The sequence below is a fragment of the Aquarana catesbeiana genome, linkage group LG09 (genome assembly GCF_042186555.1).
Source record: "Aquarana catesbeiana isolate 2022-GZ linkage group LG09, ASM4218655v1, whole genome shotgun sequence".
Taxonomy (NCBI): Eukaryota; Metazoa; Chordata; class Amphibia; order Anura; family Ranidae; genus Aquarana; species Aquarana catesbeiana.
Window position 1 is genome coordinate 248,400,261 of NC_133332.1, and position 24,615 is coordinate 248,424,875.

Below are 24,615 nucleotides of genomic sequence, written 5' to 3' on the forward strand. Positions count from 1 at the left end.
TTTTGTTTGTCGGAAATTCCGATGGAGCCTACACACGGTCGGAATGTCCGACAAGCTCCCATCGAACATTTTCCGTTGGAAAATCCGACCGTGTGTACGTGGCATTAGAGGAGGGCAGGAAGATGACAAAGTGGAACTTAACTTTTATTACAAGTACTTACAGTTGTGCTCAAAAGTTTGCATACCCTGGCAAAAATTGAGAAATCTTGGCATTAATATTGAAAATATGATCACGCCAAAAAACTGTCTTTTATTTAAGGCTAGTAATCACATGAAGCCATTTATTATCACATATCATTTTTATTTAAAAAGGTTAAAAAAAAAACAGAAATCACCCAAATGGCTCTTATAAAAAGTTTACATACCCTGGCCTGGAATGTTTGGCCTTGATACAGACACAGAAGGTGGCATACACAGGTTAGAATGGCAATTAAGGTTCATTTCCCACATTTGTGGCTTTTTAAAATCACAATTAGTGTCTGTGTATAAATAGTCAATGAGTTTGTTAGCTCTCAGCCTCTCTCATGGATGTACTGAGCAGGCTAGACACTGAGCCAGAAGAAGGTAGAAAAGAACAGTCAAAAGACCAAAGATGGAAAGGATATAAAAAGATATCCAAAGCCTTGAATATGCCAGTCAGTACTGTTCAGTCATTTAATAAGAAGTGGAAAATTGGGGGATCTCTTGATACCAAGCCGTGGTCAGGTAGATCAAGAAAGATTTCAGCCACGACTTACACAGACACTAATTGTGAGTTTAAAAAGCCACAAATGTGGGAAATTAACCTTAATAAGGCCTCATGTACACGGCTGCTGGTAAACGGACGTTCGGAGGTAGTTGGATGATTTTTTCAGCTGTTCCTGAACTCATCCAATGTTATCTTATGTGTACATGTACACAGGTTTGTTTAACCTCTTGCTTACCAGGCACTTAAACCCCCCACCTGCCCAGACCAAGTTTCAGCTTTCAGCGATGTCGCACTTTGAATGACAATTGCGCGGTCATGCTGCACTGTACTCAAATTCAATTTTTATAATTTTTTTCACACAAATGGAGCTTTCTTTTGGTGGTATTTAATCACTACTTGGGTTTTTATTTTTTGCTAAACAAACAAAAGAAGACAGAAATTGAAAAAAAAAAAAAAGTGTCATCGTTTGTTATAAAATTTTGCAAACGGGTAATTTTTCTCCAACATAGATATTCGCTGATGATAAGGCGACACTGATAGCCACAGATAAGATGACACTGATGGGCCCTGATGGGTGGCACTGACAGATGGCACTGATAGGTGGCACTGGTAGGTGGTATTGATAAGCAGCACTGGTAATGACACACTGATTAATTTATAGGCAGCACTGTGGGCACTGATAGGTGGCACTGTGAGGTGACACTGTGGGCACTGATTGGTGGTACTGTGGCACTGGTATGGTACCTCCAGGATCGGGACTCATGTCCCTCTCGCAGCCGCCGTTGATCAGCTTTTTTTTTCCTCCTCACGCTATCAGCGTGAGAAGGAAAAATAGCCAATTACCGGCTCTGCTTACATCACATAATCAGCTGTCATTGGCTGACAGCTGATCACGTGGTTAGGGGTCGGAATCAACCCCTTATTCCGATCTTTGATCAGGCGAGTCTCTTACCAATAGCATAATGCCACACAGCAGCTAAAATACCGTCATGCATTTTGGCTCGGTTCACACTGGTGTGATGCCAAACATCGCATGTGATTCGCACCACAATGCTGTGCAAATCACATGCGATGTCTGTGCGTTGTGAATTCAGCCATACAAACTTTATGGCTGAATTTGCATCGCATTCAGGCCAAACTTGTACAGGACCCGTTTTTTTTTTTTGTCTGTACTATAATCACATCGCATAGTTGTTCACACCCAATGCGATCTGATTGCTGTCCGAATTCACGGTTCGCACTGCGATCTGCAAACCAGTCTGGGGGTGTCATTAACTTTGTATTGACACTTCCAGCGGTTTGCAGGGTTTCCCCACATCGCACAGTGTGGACCGAGCCTAAAACATACATTCCAAGGTAAAGAATTCTACTCCTTTACAAAACACTGGTCCAGCCTTATCTTGAGTATTCTGTTCAGATTTGGTCACCAATCCTCAAGAAAGATGTTGTTGAATTAGAAAGAGTTCAACAAAGAATAACAAATTTAATGAATGGGGATGGAGGATCTCAGTTATGAGGATCGATTACAGTTATTTGCTATGGAAAAGAGGTGCTTAAAGTGGTTGTAAACCCTTACAACACACATTTTGCTACAGGTAAGCCTATAATAAGACTTACCTGAAGCTACCCTGGATATCTCCTAAACCTGCACCTTAGGAGATATCCCTGTATTTGCATGTGCCGACATCATCGGCACATGCGCACTGAAGCACGTACGTGCCGTCGCTTCAATTAGACCGTGCCATTACCGGCGACGTCATTGCGGCTCCGGCCAAGGGCCCGCAGATACCCGGAAGTAACTTTGGGAGCGATGTCGCTGGCCGGGGCAGTGAACGAGGACCGCTGAGGGAGCTTCGATCTAAGGTAAGTAATACATAATGAGCTAGTATGCTATGAATACTAGCTCATTATGCCTTTGTCTTGCAGGTTTTTTTTTGCTAGGGTTTACAACCACTTTAAAAGGAGATCATTACAGTATACAACTATATCAACTCTAACTCCAGTAAGTGTAATGAACTGTTTACTCCGAGGTCCCTGAAGAAAGGGGGTTTAACTTTAGATTGAAGAAAGGGCTCTTTACTGTTAGAGCAGTAAAAATGTAGAACTTCCTCCCCCAGGAAGTGGCGCTAGCTGATAGTGTCGACCATAAGTGTGCGCAGACTATTGCATTAGGGTGTGCACCCCAAAGGTCAAACGCACGCTTTTTTCTGCAGCCTCACTGGACCGTGAACGAATGGAAAGTACTCTGAGCTGAGCAGCTTCCTGGTCATTCACAAATTGAAGCATAGTAAACACAGTTTACTATGCTTTAGCTATGAATCAACGCAGTGTGTTCACTATGTTCATTTAGAAAAGGAAGGGGCTGGTAAATGACATATTGTCTAGCCTTCCCCTGCTCTCCATCCTAAAACATCCCCTGCAGCAGCGGGGGGGGGGGGGGGGGAGTGAAGCCAGCAGCACTGCCGTGGGGGGGGGAGCCTGGGCAGTAGGGGAAATTGGCACCGCATGTAGTGATTACACATAGTGATGCACACCTGGCACACCCATGGTGTCAACAGCTTCAAAAAAACTGTTTTCCTCAGGAAACAGAATATACAGAGCTTTGGGAATTGTTAGAGAATAAAAATCACATATAAAAACACATAGGTGGATGGACAGATGGACCTGTGTCTTTTTTCAACCTTATAATCTATGATAACCTTATATAACTATGAAATATCTCCAGGGCCGTTTTGAACACAGGGCAAAAGGGGCAGCTGCCCCCGGCCCAGTCATTGTTGTGGGGCCCAAAACAGTTGCCCCTTGAGCCCGCACAACCCTCACATAGTTGATAAGAGGATTCGGGAGGGCCCAAGAAAATGTTTGCTCAGGGTCCAATCAATATTAAAGACGGTCCTGAATATCTCGGTCAAGTTTCTATTGCGATTTGTCTCCTCACCACAGTGATTTCACCTCACTTCTTGTCCTTGTGAAAGCAGAAGAAGAAATGAGGGGAGTGGTTCTCCCTTAACCAAGAAGGCAAGGACGGTAATAATAAACTTAACTAAAAAGTTTTATTACAGTTTGTGTCCCTACTGGAGAGAGTTCTCATCCTGTCCTGACAGGAAGTAAAGGGAAATTTCCAGATAAAGTCCAAACATAAAAACCTAAAAGAGGTCTCTTCTTCTCTTCCCCCTCTAAACCAAAAAAAAAAAAAAAGTATTGGCTGGAACAGGACCTGTCAAGACTGAAATACGAGGGCTGCCATTACTGACTACCTTGTGGGAAAAGGTTTTGGCTTCGGCTAGACTTAACTTTTCTTGCGTAAGCAACTTTTATAACTGGCCACGAATGGTGGAATGTACAACTGGAGTTTGAATCTGGTTCAGAAAGTTCTGAATATGCAATTGATTTTTTTTATTAAAAACTGGGTTCTACAGCCTGCTGCTGAATATAGAGAATCCTTTTAGAATGTCCAGTATTTCATATTTGATGGAGCCCTCGGGGTCTTTAATTTTGTTCAATGTAGTCATAACCCTCTGGTTCTTGACTCCACCGGGAATTTCCCTGAATCACTTACCTCTAGATAGACCCGATGTTTGTCTTTTTTTTTTTTTTTTTTAAATCGGTAAACAGCATCAATTTAATAAAGAGTTGAATTATGTTTTACCTTCGTAGAATGTTCTCGGAGTATCTGCTGAAAGGATCTTTTTATGAGCCCTCTCAAGCTGAATAAGAATTTGTAATAGTTCGGTCTTTGGGCGCATGCCTGTCAGCACCTATAAAAAGAAAAGGAGATGTCCCTGATTTGGAGCAATGTCCCTCTTTGTCCCTCTTTTGTCCCTCATTTGTCCCTCATTTTGGTCTGATCCATATAGTTGCTTCTAAGATGCACTTTTTATCTTTCAAAATAGTTTCCCAATGCTAAACCTTTCATCCAATTTCTAAATGGCTGCATTTGTAAATTTAAAAGCCAATATAAAGGAATAGAAGTGGTAAAAAAAAGTCCTTGTGGATTTAATTGACCTTTTTTTGGTTAACTCACCTCTAAGGGGGTGTGGCAGGGGGCGTGTCCTATGCCTACATACATTTGCAAGTAGGTGTCCCTCATTCTCATCTCAAAATGTTGGGAGGTATGGAGATGTGTCAGTTGTCAGTAACATAAGAGCAGCAGCTATAGGAGCTATAGGTTTATCTCCAGAATGTGTTTTAGACATCACGGTTCTTGCAGTTCTCTTGTTCAGCCCGTGGACTAACAGATATCTCTTGGTTCCCCATCCATGCTGTAACATGAATGGAGGAATTAAGAATAATTAGAACCTCTGCTGGGTTGTACTGCAAAACGGGGCTCTGTTAGGTCTCGCTCACACTAATGGTGCTCTCTGAAGAGCTTGATCTCCTGAACCCCTGCACCAGCATGCCGCAACTGCATTCATTTGAATGGGTTGCATTTGGTGGGCACTATGCCCGCCAAAAATGACAGGGGTTACAATTTTTGCTGCAGCTGCAAAAGCATTGCAACTGTTGCATGCGTACACCCCCAGCCGATGCCACTGTAGCTAAAAGTAGTAGTGGATGGGGGCAGTAAGGCCCAATGCAGACTGGGACTCGTCTAAACTTTTCTCCTGGTACTTTGTCAGTGCATTTAGGCTTGTCCAGCTCTTGGGTGTTCATTCATTTCACTGGTCAAAATATATTCTGCCCATTGAAATGAATAAACACGCCTAGAACTTAGGGACGTTTGCACATATTAACCGCATGCCGACCAGCCGCCGCAGTTATACGGCGGCAACATGGCTCGGCTGCGCGAATCGGCGTCATGTTACATTGCTTAGTTTGGCAACTAGGGGCGTGCGCCCACTGCGCCGATGCGAGTGCCCAGCGGTCACGATCACCGCCGGGCTCCCGCGATCGCTCGGGGCACACCGAGAACCGGTTCTCTGAGGCAAGAAAAGACAGATCGTCTGTTCATACAGAGTATGAACAGACGATCTGTCATCTCCCCTACACAGTCCCCTCCCCCCCTTCAGTTAGAACACACTCTAGGGAACACAGTTAACCCCTTGATCGCCCCCCTAGTGTTAACCTCTTCACTGACAGTGACATTTTTACAGTAATATAAATTGCAGATCGCCGCCATTACTAGTAACAAAAAAAATTATATTTATTTTAAAATTTTAAAATAATAAAAATGCCATAAAACTATCCCCTATTTTGTAGACGCTATAACTTTTGAGCAAACCAATCAATATATGCTAATTGCAATTTTTTTTTTTACCAAAAATATGTAGAAGAATACATATGGGCCTAAACTGAGGAAAAAAAATGTTTTTTTATACATTCTTGGGGGATATTCATTATAACAAAAAAGTAAAAAATATTGAATTTTTTTCAAAATTGTCGCTCTTTTTTTGTTCATACCGCAAAAATTAAAAACCGCAGAGGTGATCAAATACCCCCAAAAGAAAGCTCTATTTGTGGGAAAAACAAGACGTAAATTTTGTTTGGCTGCAACGTCGCACGACCGCGCAATTGTCAGTAAAATCGCCGCAGTGCCGAAGCGCAAAAAGTGCTCTGGTCAGGAAGGGGTTAAAATCTTCCAAGGCTGAAGCGGTTAAGGTGCATTTTGGCTTTTTTTTAATCTATTTATTGAATGCACAAGTAATGTTTTTTTTCTGCCTACAAACTCCTGTAAACATTTATATGTGCATGGACACATAGGCTAAGATGGAGGGACGTTTTACATTTTTTTCTGCCTCTAAATGCCTGAACAACAGATGTCTTTGAGCAAAGTGGTTCCAAATTCAGAAGGTTAAGGCATTCTTAAGGCATTCTATGTCCAGCAGCCCCTCTAATACTTACCTGAGCCCCATCTCGATCCAGCGATGTTGTAGAAGAGTCTTGGCTGTCCCGGACTCTCCCTCCTCATTGGCAGAGACAGCAGTGTGGCCCCATAGGCTCCCACTGGTGTCAATCAAAGTCAGGGAGCCAATGAGGAGATAGAAGGGGTGGGGCCGAGCTGCGGTTCCGTGTCTGAATGGACACACAGAGTGGCTCAGCTGCCCCCCGTAGCAAGCTGCTTGCTATAGGGGCACTCAGAAGGGGCCAGGAGTTCCAGCAAGGGATCCAAAAAGAGAAGAATTGGGGCTGCTCTGTGCAAAACCACTGCACAGAGCAGGTAAGTATAACATATTTGTTATTTTTAAACAATAAAAACAAAACAAGACTTTAGTATCTCTTTAACCACTTGCCGCCCGCCATATAGCAAAATGACGGCAGCAAAGTGGTTTCAATATCCTAACCGGATGTCATATGACGTCACCAGGATATCAAGCTGCTGCACGCCTCGGGGGCATGCAGTGGCCAATCGAGGTAAGGACGGAGACTCTTTACCACGTGATCAGCCATATCCAATCACGGCTGATCACAGTGTAAACAGGAAGAGCCGGTGATCGGCTTTTCCCCACTCGTTCTGTCAGAGCCGATTGGCTGCTCCTCTGACAGGGGGGTCTGTGTTGATTATCAACACAGCCCCCCCCCGAGGATGCCCACACTGGACCACCAGGGATGCCACTAGGACCACCAGGGATGTCACCACCAGGTATGCCACCCTAGACCACCAGGGATGCCAATCAGTGCCCACAATGGATGCCAATCAGTGCCCACAATGGGCATCACTGATTGGCAGGCATTGTTTGGCACTGATTGGCATCCATCCGTACCATCAATGAGTGTACATCAGTGCCGCCTATCAGTACCCATCTGTGCTGCCTATCAGTGCCCATCTGTGCTGCCTATCAGTGCCCATCTGTGCTGCCTATCAGTGCCCATCCGTGCCGGCTTTCAGTGCCCATCAGTGCTGCCTATCAGTGCCCCATATTAGTGCTCATCATCAGTGCCACCTCATCGATGCCATCTCATCGGTGCCCATCAGTGCCGCCTTATCGGTGCCCATCAGTGAAGGAGAAAACTTACTGATTTACAAAGTTTTGTAACAGAAACAAAAAAAACAAAACTTTTTTTTTTTTTTTTTTTAAATAACAATCCCAGAGGTGATCAAATACCACCAAAAGAAAGCTCTATTTGTGGGAACAAAATGATTAAAATGTAGTTTGGGTACAGTGTTGTATGATCACGCAATTGTCATTCAAAGTGCGACAGCGCTGAAAGCTGAAAATTGGTCTGGGCAGGAAGGTGTATAAGTGGCCGGTATTGAAGTGGTTAAGGGTGCAGGAGGCCTAAAAGTGCAGTTCAGTGATGGGGTTTAACTGCCCCCCCCCCCCACCACTAGTCTGAAGAGCTCTCAGCAGCAATACCAACTGCTGAATTCCACATGTAATTAGGCATATGACCAAGATAGAGCTGTTTACCTTACATAAAATAATTTTATACCATCATATCCCAGTCTTTGATCTGGCGGGTTGTTGCTGTGAGTCTGAGACCATCAGCAGTTACATACATTTCTATTTGTAGGGCATAGTGCTTACCTACAAATGCGACCAAGAGCAGGTGCATTCATATCAATGGACTACACTACATGCAAGAAAAAAAGGTCCCAGACTCTTTCAAAAACATGCTGCACCGAGGTTGGGCAATTAATGGCACTGCTGCAGGTCTGCTATGGAAGCGCATTTCTCTGTATGTCACAATTTTGCGCCCATTTCTGACATGCAGTGGTGTGAACCTAGCCTTAGGCCATTTGTTTCCATTTAAACTCTGTGTTGACCAATAGTTACCAAGTGTTCCGGATTTGGTAGGTGAAAGTGGATGGTCCTAGGTGGTAGAACAAAATGGGCCTGGAAAATTGGAAGGTTTCCCCTCTAGCCACGATCGATTTTGTTGCTGTCGGATAAATCTGGCCTACGTACATGCCTAATGAGATTTAAGGGTCCCTGCTGACCTCTAAACCAATCAATAGAAGCACATACATTTTGGAGAAAGCCCTTTTGAGACCATAGTATGGTTTTGGCTTAAAAATAGCCGCTACCTTTCTGAGCTTTGCACATATGCACGGCCTAGTACAGAAACTTAGTGTTACTACAGCCTTGGCGGCTGCCACTTCCGCCACGGTTCATGGCTGGCAACTTTTTATTTAAAAAGAAAAAAAAGAGGTCTGTAAATGTTGCTTTTGCTAATTGGAGACTAGTTCCAGCAAAAGCAATTATCATCAAGTGTATTACAGGCATCAGTTGTGGTCCAGGTATAATAAAAGCTGTGTTTCCCTTAGAGCAGCTGTGGTGGCAGCAAAGGTTTTAGTGGGGAGGGCAGTCATTCCTGTCAGCGGCTCCATTCCCTTCACAGCTAAGGAGGTGAAAAATCCATGAGAACATTTTTATGCAACATGATCACTAACCCACATCCCCTTCCTCTCTGATTCACTAGTCTGAAAGCCCCAACGTAACTCCTTCTCTCCCAGTAAGAATTGGAGTTTTAGGAAACTATTTCAGTTGCTTTATGACGTCTTCGACCCCAGAGAGGTCCACACTGCCCAGCTGACATAAGCACATATTGACACTTTTATCTAACAATTATGGCTCCACTGTTCTCACCTAGAGCCAATCAATTCAGGTTCATTTTGATTTCTATACTGCACTGGAAGAATGAAACAGAGAATGTGATTGGTTAGTATGGACAAAAAATGAATGTTACATTCTTTGCTTTTAAAGTTTCAGTAAACTCTTCCATTGCTCTCAGCATCCTCCAAAGCTCCAAATTCCATTTTTTTTGCTAATGTTGATCTTGCATCTAGTGTCATCGTAAATGTGGGAAGTCGGCTGTGACTCCTTCACGCTGCGCCCTGTTAAAGTGGAGTTCCACCTATTTAAAAGTCAGCAGCTACAAAAAGTGTAGCTGCTGACTTGTAATAATCAGACACTCACCTGTCCCACGGTCCTCTCCCACTCCCACTCCTCTCCCCCTTCTCTCCGCGGCGCCGATATTCTGTGGGCGCGCACTGCGATTGGCTGGGCAATCTTCTGGGACCTGTGACATGTCCCAGAAGATTGCAGGGAGGGAGGGGGGAGAGGTGATCTTCCTTCCGGCGGCACGGTGCCAAGGGAGGAAGTGGGAGCTGGGTGCCTGTAAAAAACAGGGTACCCGCCCCCCCCCAAAAAAATTACATGTCAAATGTGGAATGTCAGGGGGTCACCAACTCTTAAAGCGGAATTGCCATTTTTGAGTGGAACTCCGCTTTAATGATCCTGCAGCCTCCTGGGCCCTGTGACATGTCACGGAAGGCTGCGGGCAAAGGGGGGAGCAGAAACCAGGTCCCCCCCAAACAAAGTCCAGACGTTGGAGCGGAAGGAGGCCGCAACGCTTCCCTTTAGTTCCACTTTAAGTAGTGGATGTGTATGTATTATAGTTGGAGAATAAGCATATTGTGAAGACCCAAACAACCCAATGAGGCTAAAGTTGGCTCATCCATTCAGTTCATTATGCTTAGCATTCCTTAGTGGTCTAAACTGTCAAATTGAAGGCAATGCCTTCTCCAGAGGGTTCTTAAATGTCTAAGTAAAATAACAGCTGTCCTAGAAAGTTCAAACGAGAGCAGAGTAGGTTGGTTGTGGTGTTAAAAAAATAGTATAGTTTAACAATCATGCTGAGGTTGAAAAAGACTGTCCATTGGGTTTATGGTTGTTCCATGGACATCTAAGGAAGATCATAATAGGTTGTTGTTCAGTGACTAACTTTGTAATGGAACCATAAGCAGGTAGGTTCCCAAACAAGAATCATTCGGATAACATTTTTAATCTATTGTGAGTTTGTGAAACCTAGTCTTAGGAAAATCCACAAAGTGCAGCCAAATTTGAAGGCGGCTGGATATTCCTGCTTATCATTTTCATATTCCGTGGATGTCCAAAATGGCTAAATGAATTTAATTCGAGTTATGACTCCTGATGTCTGAATGGCTCTGTAACACACTGAACCTTGCTATTTCAAAAAGTACCAACATTTATTTGAAGCTTGGGCAGGCTGATACGGTCAGTTTATTTATTCTATAGCACGCAATTGGTTTCAAGGGCCAAAGCTAATAATGTTCGATGTAGAAGATAACTTACCTACATCATATGCTTCTGTGAGGTGTCTCTCTCAAAGTATCCACCACTGCCAAGTCTCACTTGCCATTAAAACATCATGCTTTTAGATGAAAAAAAAAAAAACTTGCAGGGAGTGTGAGAAGACCCTTCTGCATAGCTCCCAACTGTCTCTGATTTGGAGCAATGTCCCTCTGTCCCTCATTCCTCCTCATTTGTCCCTCATTTTGGTCTGATCTATATAGATGTATATAAAATGCACTTTTTATCTATCAAAAAGTGTTTTCCCAGAGCTAAACCTCTCATCCCATTTCTAAATTGCTGCACTTGTAAATTCCAAAAGCCAATATAAAGGAAGAGTAGTGGTAAAAAAGCACTTGTGGGTTTAACCAATCTTGTTTTTTTTTGTACAGTTCTCCTTTAAGCAGGCGTGGCAGGGGGTGTGCCCTATGCCTGCATACTTTTGCTGATAGGTGTCCCTCATTCCCATCTCAAAAAGTTGGGAGGTATGTCTTCTGTAGCCAATCTTCGAGCCTAGAAACTCCTGTGTAGGGTGATCAGACCTACTCCCAGCCTCACCTGATCAGTTGTAACCCAAATCTCCGTAGTACTCAAGCCTTCATTGCACACTACAATGGAGAAACCAGCAGAATGCTAACCAGTGTCCCTGGTAGATTGTGCATAGCTGTGTACATTATACATAAAATTTACTCCAGAGTGAAGGATCTGGAAATTCAGCTCGCATCAAAGAGCCCTGGCTGTTATGTCCAGCCCTGGGATGGGGGAAGATCTTCCTGCCAGGGTAACAGACGGCAATAAAGACTGGGCAGGTGATCAAACCGTTCATCACTGCACCAAAAATGTTAAACTAAAAAAAAAAAAAGTTTTGGGTAGAATTTCACTTTCAATTAGCAAAACTTTATTTTTCCTGTGGAGTTTTGGCCTCAGATAAAAATTTCCTAAGCAGTTCTGAGGATTATAAATATATTCAAGCAGCTGCTTGAAGGTATTTGATAAAGTCAGCTCCTCTGTCTTGCAGTATTATCTGCCACAATAAATTTTACTGGGATAATAAATAGGCCTAGCTTGACTGACTCATGTTTAGCATGCAGTACACAAGTCTGGGCTCATTTATACCATCAGCCTTGGGCAGCATTGACCCACGTCCGGACCACTCACTGTAGATGTACGGCTACAGGGCAGCCTGCCTGCGTTGGATCATGCTCATGTATGCGATCCATTAGGTCCATGCGCTACAGCACAAGCCGATCAGTACGTCCCAGCCAATAATCTATGGTCGAAAACCCACTGATCGGCTGAGCGCATAACAAAAGTGAGCTCTGTGTTAGTGATCAACACAAAGCTCTCTACAGACAGCAGCGATGTAACATTTTTTTCTTCCCTGCAAAGCAGGTAGTAAAAGCCGGAACATTGCTTAGTAAAGAGAGTACAGAGTTAACCCTTTGATTGCCCCCTAAATGTTCACCCCTTACCAGCCAGTGCTATTAGTACAGTGACAGTATATATTATTAGCACTGATCACTATATTAATGTCACTGGTGATGTCAGTATCAGTCAGTTCGCACAAAGTGTCAGTTAGCGCAGGATCACAGTCCCACTATAAAATCGCTGATCTCCGCCATATATCACTAGTATAAAAATAAAAATTAAAAAATTCCAGTATGTATACACACCATCATTTGTAGACACTAACTTTCACCAAACCATTATACAAATATTGGGATTCTTTTTTTTTTTTTTTTTTTCTTTATCAGAGACAGAAAATTTCTGAAGAAATTTGAAATTCTAAGATTTCTTTATTGAATAGGTTTTCTAGCAGAAAGTAATAAATATTTTTTTCAAAATTTTGTCTCTTATCATTTATAGAATAAAAAATGAAAAACCCAGTGGTGATTCAGTGGGATACTGCCAAAAGAAAGCTCAATTTGTGTGAAAAAAGTTACATAAATTTAATTTGCGCACAGCGTTGCATGACTGTGCAAATGCCAGTTAGTAGCACAGTGTTAAGTAGCAAAAAATGGCCTGGTCATGAAGGGGGTAAAACCTTCCAAAGCTGAAGTGGATACAGTCACAACACAAGAACAAGGCAGTTTCCCTTCTATCCTATGGCTTCAGTTCACACCAACATGTAGGTGTGTGCTGAAAAAAAAACAAATGTTGCATTTTTGTGTAGCACATTCCTATGCACTCTTATGCCGCGTATACACGATCGGACATTCCAACAAATTCCATGTTTTTTTCCGACGGATGTTGGCTCATACTTGTCTTGCATACACACGGTCACACAAATCTTGTCAGAAATTCCGATCGCCAGGAACGCGGTGACGTACATTACGTACGACGAGCCGAGAAAAATTTTCATTAGCCAGTGCGGCTCTTCTGCTTGATTCCGAGCATGCGTGGAACTTTGTGCGTCGGAATTGTGTACACACGATCGGAATTTACGACAACAGATTTTGTTGTCGGAAAATTTCAGATGCAGATCTCAAATTTTGTGTGACGGAAATTCTGATGGAAAATGTCCGATGGAGCCTACACACGGTCGGAATTTCCGACAACAAGCTCCCAACGAACATTTTTCTTTGGAAAATCCGACCGTGTGTACGGGGCATAAGGCTAGGTTCACATCTGTGCGTGTGCAGTTGATGCATTTATTGCTGCGTTTTTTTGGGGGGGTTCTGAAGCTTGTTTTTATGTGTTTTCTTGCTTCATGTGTTTTTTTTTTTTGTAGGAGACTGGTTGTTAAACACAAAACCTCACCAAAAATGCATGTACATCTATTTTTCCATTGAAGTCTATGGACCCAAAAAGCACCATTCTGTGTGTAAAAAGTCCCTACAACTTTCCATGAAACACACTGCAGGAAACTGCATAGATAACAGATCCCATAGGAAATAATACATTTGTGAGCATTTCTGCAGTTCAGCAAACGCACTAAAAAAAATGCATAGATGTGAACCTAGCCTAACACCTTGCTAGACACTGCAGTTTATACCATAAAGTTAAAAAATAAAAAAAGAAAAAGGTTTAAAAATCCACAGCAAGACGTGTAAAAAACGCATTGCAGTGCATCCTAAAATCCCATGTTAAGTGTCCGCTAATGTGTGCGCTATAGTGGGAACCAACTGACTGCTTGCTTCATTCAGAACAAAGTCACACAAGTGATTTACTTTACGAGAAACTTACTGGCTATTAAAGCGGAGTTCCACCCATTTAAAAGTCAGCGGCTACAAAGTGTAGCTGCTGACTTTTAATAGTGACGCTTACCTTTCCCACGGTCCAGCGATGCGGGCGTACGAAGCCCCGCCCCTCTCCCCCTCCTCTCCGAGGCGCCGGCATTCAAACTGTGGGCGAGCCGCGCTGTGATTGGCCGGGCAATCTTCTGGGATCTGTGACGTGTCCCAGAAGATTGCAGGGGGGTGAGATGATCTTCCTTCTGGCACTGCGGAGCCAGGGGAGGAAGTGGGAGCTTGGTGCCCGTAAAAATAGGCTACCCACCCCCTCCCCAAAAAAAAATGTCATGCCAAATGTGGGTAGTCAGGGGGTCACCAAAACTTAAAGCGGAAGTTCCATTTTTGGGTGGAACTCCGCTTTAATATCTTTAATATCTACATCACAAAAATTATGGATTGTTTCTTCAAGATGTCAAATAGAAGAATCAGTTACTTTTCCTGGTGTGACATTTTTAATCATTAGCAGAATTTTATACACATAAGTATACATACAAAGCAAAAATGGGGTATGCCATCAAAGGATTTTATACGTATGTTGAAAGCAAACATCTCATAGCATACCTCCCAACTTTTTGAGATGGGAATGAGGGACACCTATCAGCAAAAGTATGTAGGCATAGGACACACCCCTTGCCACGCCCCCTTAAAGGAGAATTGTACAAAAAAAAAAAAAAAGCAAGATTGGTTAAACCCACACGTGCTTTTTTTACCACTACTATTCCTTTATATTGGCTTTTGGAATTTACAAATGTTGCAATTTAGAAATCAGATGAAAGGTTTAGCACTAGAAAACACTTTTTAATAGATAAAAAGTGCATTTTGTATACATCTATATAGATCAGACCAAAATGAGGGACAAATGAGGAGGAAAGAGGGACATTGCTCCAAATCAGGGACAGTTGGGAGCTATGTCATGGGAGAAGCGCAGAGGGTGCCGGGCTCTCCTGCTGCCATTCTGGTCCTCTCGTTTTCATACCCTGAGTCTGTGACCCAGAGCAAATATGCTGATAAGAATTTTGGACTATCCTTTGAATTTCCTGGCCTGCCTAAAAAAAGATGTGATGTCAAAAGGTCAGCTTAATAACTAGCAAACTAGCTTAAAATGTAATTCAATTTAAATGCGTTTAAAGTAGAACTATAGGCAAAACTTATTTTTATTTTGGATAGAGTAAGGGAGGGTTATAGCCCCTGAAAGGTTTTTCTTCACCATCTATTTTGCATTGGGGAGATTTCCCTTCACTTCCTGTCCCATAGCCAAACAGGAAGTGAGAGGAAATTGAAGGAATTCCTTGGGGACCCCCCCTCCCAGGTCTTTAGAACTAGTGTCCCCATTGGAAGATTTCCCCTCTATTACTTTTTTAGGGACAACCCAAAATTTTTGAATTTTGTGCACTGAAATCCTAAGCAGTGTTGTCAGCTGATCTACAGAACGCTGCTCCCTCTCTCTCGCCACATTTCATTAACATAAGGGAGGTGGCCTGTAGTCCTGCAAAGGAGAACCTGGGTGTATAACCCTGCCTTGCATTTCAGAGCAGCAGAAGCAGCATTTTCAGCTCACCACAGAAAGTTAGGAACTCACTTAATTTCTGGCAGGATCAATGTGCATTTTTTTTGCACTTGCATCATTTTTAAAAAGCAAAAACCTGTAAAAATTATGCTTGTATTGCAGAAATATATATATATATATATATATATATTTTATTTTTTGCCTGGGGGCAGGCTTTTTTGCACTTTTTATTTTGGGCTTATGCCCATGACAGCTTTCAAGCAATTTTAATGTGTTTTTAACCAAACTCTTGTAGGGGACAAAGAACTGACATTTTAGCACAGGACAGATATTACTGTATTATAAAGTTATAAGTTTATTAATAACATATTAAAATATTCAAAAAATGTCAACCCACCTCTGTCTCTTTTGAAATACTCTAATTTCAATCACAAAAATGACCAAATAGATTGAAGAAACCTCGCAACAATTTTATTGTATGGCTTCAGTAGAAACTGTGTAGCAGTAAGATTGCATTCCTCGGTTTTATGGTTTTTGCAGTGGAAGATTTATTGAATGTGGTGGAAATGGTCTGAAAATTGCTGTGTGCATGTGAGATCAGCATTAGGGGCAAACAATGACATCAGCAGTAGCGCCCAAGCTTGGTATGCAGTAAGACCGACTTCATGCAGGCCCCCTATTAAGGGCTGAGCTTTGTAGGATGTCCTGCTTTTTATTTACATTGTAAGATAAAATCCTTTAAACGCTGACAAAACCCAGTTTTGCAGTTACAGTAAGGGAAAAAAGTATTTGATCCCCAGCTGATTTTGTACATTTGCCCACTGACAAAGAAATAATCAGTCTATAATTTTAATGGTAGGTTAATTTTAACAATGAGAGACATAATAACAACAAAGAAAACCCAGAAAAACACATTTAAAAAAGTTATAAATTGATTTGCATTTTAATGAGTGAAATTAGTATTTGATACCCTATCAATCAACAAGATTTCTGGCTCCCAGGTGTCTTCTATACAGGTAATGAGCTGAGATTGGAAACACTCTTAAAGGGAGTGCTCAGTTTGCTTCTGTGTCTTTTATACAGGTAACAAACAGATTCCAATCTCTTCACCATGGCCAAGACCAAATAGCTGTCCAAGGATGTCAGGGACAAGGTTGTAGACCTGCACAAGGCTGGAATGGGCTACAAGAGCATCGCCAAGCAGCTTGGTGAGAGGGTGACAACAGTTAGTGTGATTATTCGCAAATGAAAAAAAATTAAATAACTGTCAATCTCCTCGGTCTGGGGCTCCATGCAAGATCTCACCTCGTGAAGTTTCAATGATCATGAGAACGTTGAGAAAACAGCCCAGAACTACACGGGACAATCTTGTCAATGATCTCATGGTAGCTGGGACCATAGTCACCAAGAAAACAATTGGTAACACTATGCCGTGAAGGACTGAAATCCTGCAGGGCCCGCAAGGTCCCCCTGCTCAAGAAAGCACATGTACAGGGACATCTGAAGTTTGCTAATGAACATCTGAATGTTTCAGGGGAGAACTGGGTGAAAATGTTGGTCAGATAAGAACAAAATCAAGTTTTGGCATCAACTCAACTAGCCATGTTTGAAGGAGGAGGAATGCTGCCTATGACCCCAAGAACACCATCCCCACCACAAACATGGAGGTGGAAACATTATGATTTGGGGATGTTTTTCTGCTAAGGGGACAGGACAACTTCACCGCATTAAAGGGATGATGGATGGGGCCATGTACCATTAAATCTTGGGTGAGAACCTCCTTCCCTCAGCCAGGGCATTGAAAATGGGTCGTGGATGGGTCTTCCGGTATGACCGACCCAAAACACACGTCCAAGGCAGCAAAGAAGTGGCTCAAGTAGCACATTAAGGTCCTGGAGTGGACTAGCCAGTCTCCAGACCTTAATCCCATACAAAATGTGGAGGGAGCTGAAGTTTTGAGTTACCAAACGTCATCTTCGAAACCTTAATGACTTGGAGAGGATCTGTAAACAGGAGTGTAACAAAATCCCTCCTGAGATGTGTGCAAAACCTGGTGGCCAACTACAAGAAACATCTGACCTCTGATTGCCAACAAGGGATTTGCCACCAAGTACTAAGTCATGTTTTGCAAAGGGGTCAAGTGCTTATTTCACTCATTAAAATGCAAATCAATTTATAACTTTTTTGAAATGCGTTTTTCTGGATATTTTTGTTATTCTGTCGCTCACTGTTAAAATAAGCCTATCATTAAAATTATAGCCTGATCATTCCTTTGTCAGTGGGCAAACACCCTTGATGTAAGAAATGGAGGAAACTGCAACACTGGTGGCAACAGAACTGGTGTATGTGGCTGGGAGAACCTATTATAGCCATCTACTGGAAGGGGTCTGCGCCTCCAACTGAAAGTGGACTGGAAGGACTGACCCATTAAAGTAGACCTAGTGTCAAAAATAATTTCTCATGTTAAAGTAGAACTGAAGACTTTTTAGAACAGACTGTGAGCAGGCAGACCATTATCGCAGCAGAGACTGCAATATCTGTTCTGTAATAAAATACACCTACCTGCCCACAGTTTTCTGTAGCATGTAAACTGAGCTGTGCATGTACAGCTCAGCTTAGATTGTAAGCAAAATCCCTGCGCACTAGGATGAATAATTCCTAAGTGACGTCATCCTGTGAAAGCCAATGTAGATGTCTGAAGATTGGCACCCGGGGAGAAGATTATTTTGGGGGTGAGGGACCTGGACTGTTAGAGAGAAGAGGATCTATCATCTTTGGTTCCTCCTTAGAAGCGTGCACACATGCTGTGTGATATGTGCAATACTTTCAAACATTGATAGCCTCTCAAAGATCACAATGTTCCCCCCAGACAATGCTCCTGAATCTGCTTTTCCCCATGAGTAGGACGGCTCCATATTTGTTCTGCTTTCCCCCCCCCTCAGTAGGACGGCTCCATATTTGTTCTGCTTTTCCCCCATGAGTAGGACAGCTCGATAGTTTTGCTTTTCTCATCAGTAGGACGGCTCCATAGTTTTGCTTTTCCCATCAGTAGGACAGCTCCATAGTTGTTCAAGCTGCAGACTCGCACCTTGTGGCGTGCTAAAAAGTTACAAAGTTAAAGGTGTTGTAAACCCTCACTTTTTTTCCCCTTAATGCATCCTATGCATTAAGGGGAAAAAACACCTGCCAGTGACGGGCCCCCCAGCCCCCTCTTTTTACTTACCTGAGCCTCGTATTTCCCTCGGCGAGGATGCGCTGTCCCTCTCTCCACAGGGTCCCATCTCTTGATTGGATAGATCGATAGCAGCACAGCCACTGGCTTCCACTGCTGTCAATCAAATCCAATTTTGCCTGCACCGGGGGAGGCGGGGCCGAGTCCAGCATTCGTGTTTATGGACGCACATGCTGGACTCGAGCGTGCCCTTGTTATTTAAAAAAATAAAAAACAAGCCTTTACAATCACTTTAAAGTCTGCTGTAAGCTGCTCCAGGAATATGTGCACCTCGGAGAGTCTTTTAAAGGTTTACTAAGAGGTCTTCTTAATTAAAGTGGATTGTAACCCTCTCATAAACCCAGTGAAGTGAATAGCCTCAGATTATACACAGATAAAACAAATATCCCTACACAAGTTTTACTTGTATATCTGTGGTCTTTCCCTTTCTACACTCTTTAGAAAGTGAAGGTCGTGTAACACATCTTTTTTCCTCTTCCAGCAGTGGGAGGGGAGACTGGGATTACACTGTGTGAGAGCTGATTGGAGGAAAGGGACACACCCCTATCTCAAATAGGCAGAGAAAGAAAGGAACATGCAGACCTGTACTGTGAATAGACAAGCTCTCTGCTCATCTCTCCCTAAGCTCTCTCCCTGACAAAATTTCCAGCTACGGTTATCTCCTGTGTCGGTGAACGTGTCGGAAGTGATTCTGCTGATAACAGAGGAACGGAGCAGCAGAAAGACACGACACTCAGAGCGTCTCAGCCTTTTGGCTAAGATCAAGTGTAGCATCTGTTCTTAGTTGCCAGAGGAGGTGCTATGCTGCTCCCAAGTGTGGGGAGGGCGGATGCAAATCCAATGGTGTTATTGCACCTGGAAGGGCAGTTTCGGTAGGGACTTGTGACTGGGCGCCCTAAGAGACGTCAGTCAGGATCGAGTCTGAGCCGTCCGGAAGGGTGCTCCTGGTGAGGATGGGTGCTGCATTGGGTCTGGCCTTCTGTCCTAGATTGGGGTAGTTCTAGCTCTGATCAGTTTTTTGGGAGGGAATACTGGCTCCCCTTTCCCACCGGGGGGGCGGTTAGTATTTCCTGAATGTAATTAGGTAGGAGTGATGGGAGCGACGTTTGAGCCTGATGGCAAGGGCTCTCCCTAAGCTCTCAGAACTTCATGCCTTTCTGCCTGGGGTGGGAGCTGCACTGGTCTGGGTTGTTGGTCAGGGTTGGGACGAAAAGCCTGTGGTGAATGTGCCCCTGAAGTGGCAGTTCAGGGGTGCCGTACAATCACTGTGAGTGACGGTCACTTTGATTTATGGCACCACGGTCACTTCACCATACACACGTTTTTCACACCTGCCTCTAGGGCCGAGCCTTTTGGCTAGGACCAGGGGAAATTTTTATTCCTGGCTGAAGGGCCTGGCCATTGTATTGCACAATGGTCACTCTTTCACTTCTCCTACTTCCTTCTCCCCACTTTCCTATTTATTTCGAACCCTGTGTTTGTCACTTTTGTATTCTTTTGTTTGGTGTGTACACTTTTTGTCACTGTGTGATGAGTAGGGATCGGGTCCTCGGGCCTACCCTGAAAGTCTTGGAAGGTGGGGACATAGGCCTTTTGGCTTGGTTCGCCCTCTCTCATCGGGTCTCCCTTTGAGGGAGTCCCACCGAGTAAGTGGGTGGGTCTGTTTCGGCAGACCCTCCAGAGAAAGGGGTCCGTCTGGTTTCGGCCAGATGGACCTATTGAAGTACCTCAGTCCCCGTCAGGAGCCTAACACCCTGGGGGATCAGGGTAAGGTCCTTCCTAGGGAGGACCAGTGTAACACCCATTGCACGTTTTCTGTTTCACTCTTTTTTTGGCACCGGGTGGAGTTTTTGGGTGCATTTCACAAGACACGGCTTTTCACCCAAAAAAAATCACAACACTCAGAGCTTTAAAGAGAGATCAGTAAACACTACAGATTTATGTGCCCAGGTCAAATTTCATGAATGTGGTTTACATCCACTTTAAGCTGGAAGATACTTTATTTGGGGTTTAAATATCTAGGAGAATACATATGTATGAAAAAAAGCGACACTAAACATATATGGATGCCGTAGAACGAAAGCAATGAGTGACATACATCTCTTAATGGAATGCATAAAAAAATCCCAAGTCTGCCAGCAAGCTTGTAAGCTCACAAAATGTATTCCAATGACTGACAGCATATTGAAACAGTGAGTGTTGAATATTATTAAGACTTTAGATTTTTTTTTTTTTGTGTCTAAAGAAAGCAAAACTTATTAAAATAATATTCTGAATAGGTTTTTTTTTTACATTATTTTTATATTTAGGGAAATACAAAGTAAAATCCTATATGTTAGACAAATTCAACAGCCGCTAAATCTATGTCCATCTGTACCGAAGAAAAAAATGTCATTTATTGCAGCTTACCAGCACTAACGTGGTGGCAGCATTAGTTTTCTTTTTCAGGCTTTTTAACTGCTATTTTCACCTGGAGATCCTGTCAGTAACACCGCTTGTATTTAAATGTCCCCACTCTGGATGAAGGATCACAGGGGCACCCTTGGACAGTAGCATTGTTCATCTCAGGGGAGGGGAGTGTTAGATGCACTAACAGATTTAGATACACTAACAAACTGAAGCCAAACTCCAGATCGCACCGCATAATCGATTACAGCAACCATTTTTTCTCTCCTTTTAAAAAAAAGGTTATATATAAATAAATTCATTGTAAGCACCCCTGTAAGTACGAAATGGTTTCAGCCATTTAACTGCTACATCTGCAGGATAGCTTGTTCTTTTGAAAAGCAACAGACTTACTGGCCAGATCACCAGGTAAAAAATAATGGAAAGAAAGCCTTAAAATGTAAACGAATGCAGCCACCACATCTAATGATTGGTAAGCTGCAATATAATAAATGTTTGTCTTTGGGTAAGACCTCATCTTTTTCTCTAACCACACCCCTGGCAGCTGATTCAGGCAAAAAAGCCTGACTGTCACTGGAAGGTATGGGGGGTGTCTGTAATGTGGGGCTTTGATAAACGTCATGACTTCTCTATGCTATGTGCTAGGCAAGATGGCGGTAAACCATTTGGGGAATAGCCGGGCTTCTGGGAAAAAACTGGAACCGAGTTTGTTGATTATGCATGGTGAGTTTTTATAGACTGTGTACATTTGGGACGTGAACTATACATACGGCTATTCTTTTAAATCCCTGTTACATTTACTTTATATAGACCTGGATATGTTTTATTATCAGTCTTTTTCAATCAGACTAGGAAAAGGAGGGTCACAACCAATCTGGATGTTATTGCTTTGCTTTGTGCTATCAGTCATGTTTGTGAAAATGTTTACCAGATGAAAGGAGCATAGCTCCCAACTGTCCCTGATTTTGAGGGACTGTCCCTGATTTGGAGCAAAGTCCCTCTGTCCCTCTTTCCCCCTCATTTTAGTTTGATCTATATAGCTGTATATAAAATGCACTTTTTTTACCTTTTCAAAAAGTGTTTCCCAGTGCTAAACATTTAATCCAATTTCTAAATTGCTGCATTTGTACATTTCAAAAGCCAATATAAAGGAATAGTAATGGTTAAAAAGAGCACTTGTGGGTTTAACTAATCATTTTTTTTTGTACAATTCTCCTTTAAGGGGGCGTGACAGGGGGTGTGTCCTATGCATACATACTTTTGCTAATACCGTAGGTGTCCCTCGTTCTCTTCTCAAAAAGTTGGGAGGTGTGAAGGAGGGATGACCTCATCAGTTTGCTTTTGCTCCTTCATGGCCCAATAACAGGTTAGAGAAGGTCCTGGACCAGGATGTATTGACAAACTGGAGTGTATTCTGCAGAGGGAGCAAGATCTGGCTGTGCATTATGATAGGGGGGATCGAAATAACTTGACTGGCTCAATAAAGTTTCACATTTTTTGTAGATAAAACAGTTGACATTTATGTATTTAGTTGTTTGTTTGGAGTTTAGCTTAAAAGCGGCCTTGTTGCTAGCAGAAGCAGATTCAAAACCTGCAACTCGGTGTTGCCCCCTGGGGTTCTCTTGCAACTTCTGAAGGTAGAAGAAATTAGGGGTGTCCAGCATCACATCCCACAAACCAAAGCCCAGCGCATTAAGGCCTTATCTAGGCATTGTCACATGAAGTGTATTCACTTCAATCATATGCAAGCAAAAATCCTGTTTTTTATTTCCCTTACACCATTTATTTTTATTTATTTTTGGTATTTTGTATATTGCTGACAATTTACCCAGTGCTTTACACACACACAAATTTTATATATATATATATATATATATATATATATATATATTGTACATTCACATGAGCCCCTGCCTTCAAGGAGCTTACAATCTAAGGTCCCCAACCCACATTCATATATACTCATACTAGGGCCATATTAAACAGGAGCCAAATTTACTTACCAGCATGTCTTTGGAGTGTGGGAGGAAACCGGAGTACCTGGAGGAAACCCACACATGCACAAGAACATACAAACTGCATGCAGGTAGTGTCATGATTGGGATTCAAACTGGTGACCTCAGTGCTACAGTGGACAAAGCTTCACCTTATTTACTGAGCTCAGTAAAAGCTCACTTTGCAGTAGTGAACAGTTGCTACTCCTTTGGTAAGCCAACCCCATTTTTTGAGGATGGGATAGGTTCACATAGGCAGTAAGTACAGAGGAGCATCCAACTCTGTGTTGCATTTCGTGGCATTCTGTACATGGTCAAACTGCTCTGTATAAAAAAAGTCTAATGAATGGGCCACCACTGCCCAATTTAGGAAATGGGCCACCGCTGTCCAATTTAGGAAATGGGCCACCGCCGTCCAATTTAGGAAATGGGCCACCGCTGTCCAATTTAGGAAATGGGCCACCACAGTCCAATTTAGGAAATGGGCCACCGCTGTCCAATTTAGGGAATGGGCCACCGCTGTCCAATTTTGTAAACGGGCCACTGCCGCCCAATTTAGGAAATGGGCCACCGCCGTCCAATTTAGGGAATGGGTCAGCACCGTCCAGTTTAGGGAATGGGCCACCACCGTCCAAATGCTGCATTAAGCATTCAAGCTGGGACACCACAAGTTGTCAACTCTGCACACACATGTCCTCACTACACCCCTACAGATATCCATCAATCATCCTGTTTAGCCTTCTGTGTAAACCAGGACTTAGTGACAGTTGATTAGAAGACACATGACCCAGCTATGTTTGACAGATGTTGAGAGAGATCACATGAGCCTTTTCATTTATTGTTTCTCCATATCTTCCAGCTGCTGTGGATTGGCATATTGGGGCACCCTTGGGTGCCAGACAGTCTAATAAGATTTTTTTTTTTTCAGGAGCACCCACATCCATTTCTCAGCTTTAATTATTTACACACTGCCGTGAGACAGATCGCCCCTCGCCTTGTTGCTGCTGGTCACCGACGTTCGGTGACGTGGTCACCTCCCTGCTCTTATTCTTTCCTCACCTCCGAGCTCTGCAGCGTTAATTTGTAAAATCCACGGAGGGAAGGATTTGAATTAGCTTATTTTTCCTCACCTGTCATCGTCCCCGATCGAATTTCCAGTTTATTTTCCAGCAGAGCTGTTAATTAATTAAATGGCTGATCTGGTGACGGGGAAAGAGGTGGGGGGGCTACCGAAAGGACGCATTATACCCTCATCACCTCTGACAGAATAATAAACAATGAAATACACTCCCATGGCTCAGCGAGGCCTATGTTTATTTATATATTTGGAGAAGATTTATCTTTTTTTTTTTTTCTTTTTTTCCTTTTTGCTCTCTCTCCCAGGACAAAAAGTATGCCTTAAAGAGCTGTAAATGGTATGTGTAACCCCTTCTTCCATATTGTATTGCCCTAAGCCCCTGTACGGGGACTCCATGTCACAGTTATTCCACAGGCTGCCTCGCTAGAGTGTTGTACTGAAGT

The 24,615-nt window shown here is 43.0% G+C and overlaps 1 protein-coding gene and 1 pseudogene across 2 annotated transcripts in view; both read left to right on the forward strand.

Annotated features, from left to right (window-relative positions):
- PRRX2 (paired related homeobox 2) overlaps nt 1-24,615 on the forward strand; it is a 131,001-nt gene that overhangs the window by 69,576 nt on the left and 36,810 nt on the right. The window lies entirely within an intron of this gene.
- LOC141109105 (U2 spliceosomal RNA) lies at nt 19,430-19,536 on the forward strand (annotated as a pseudogene).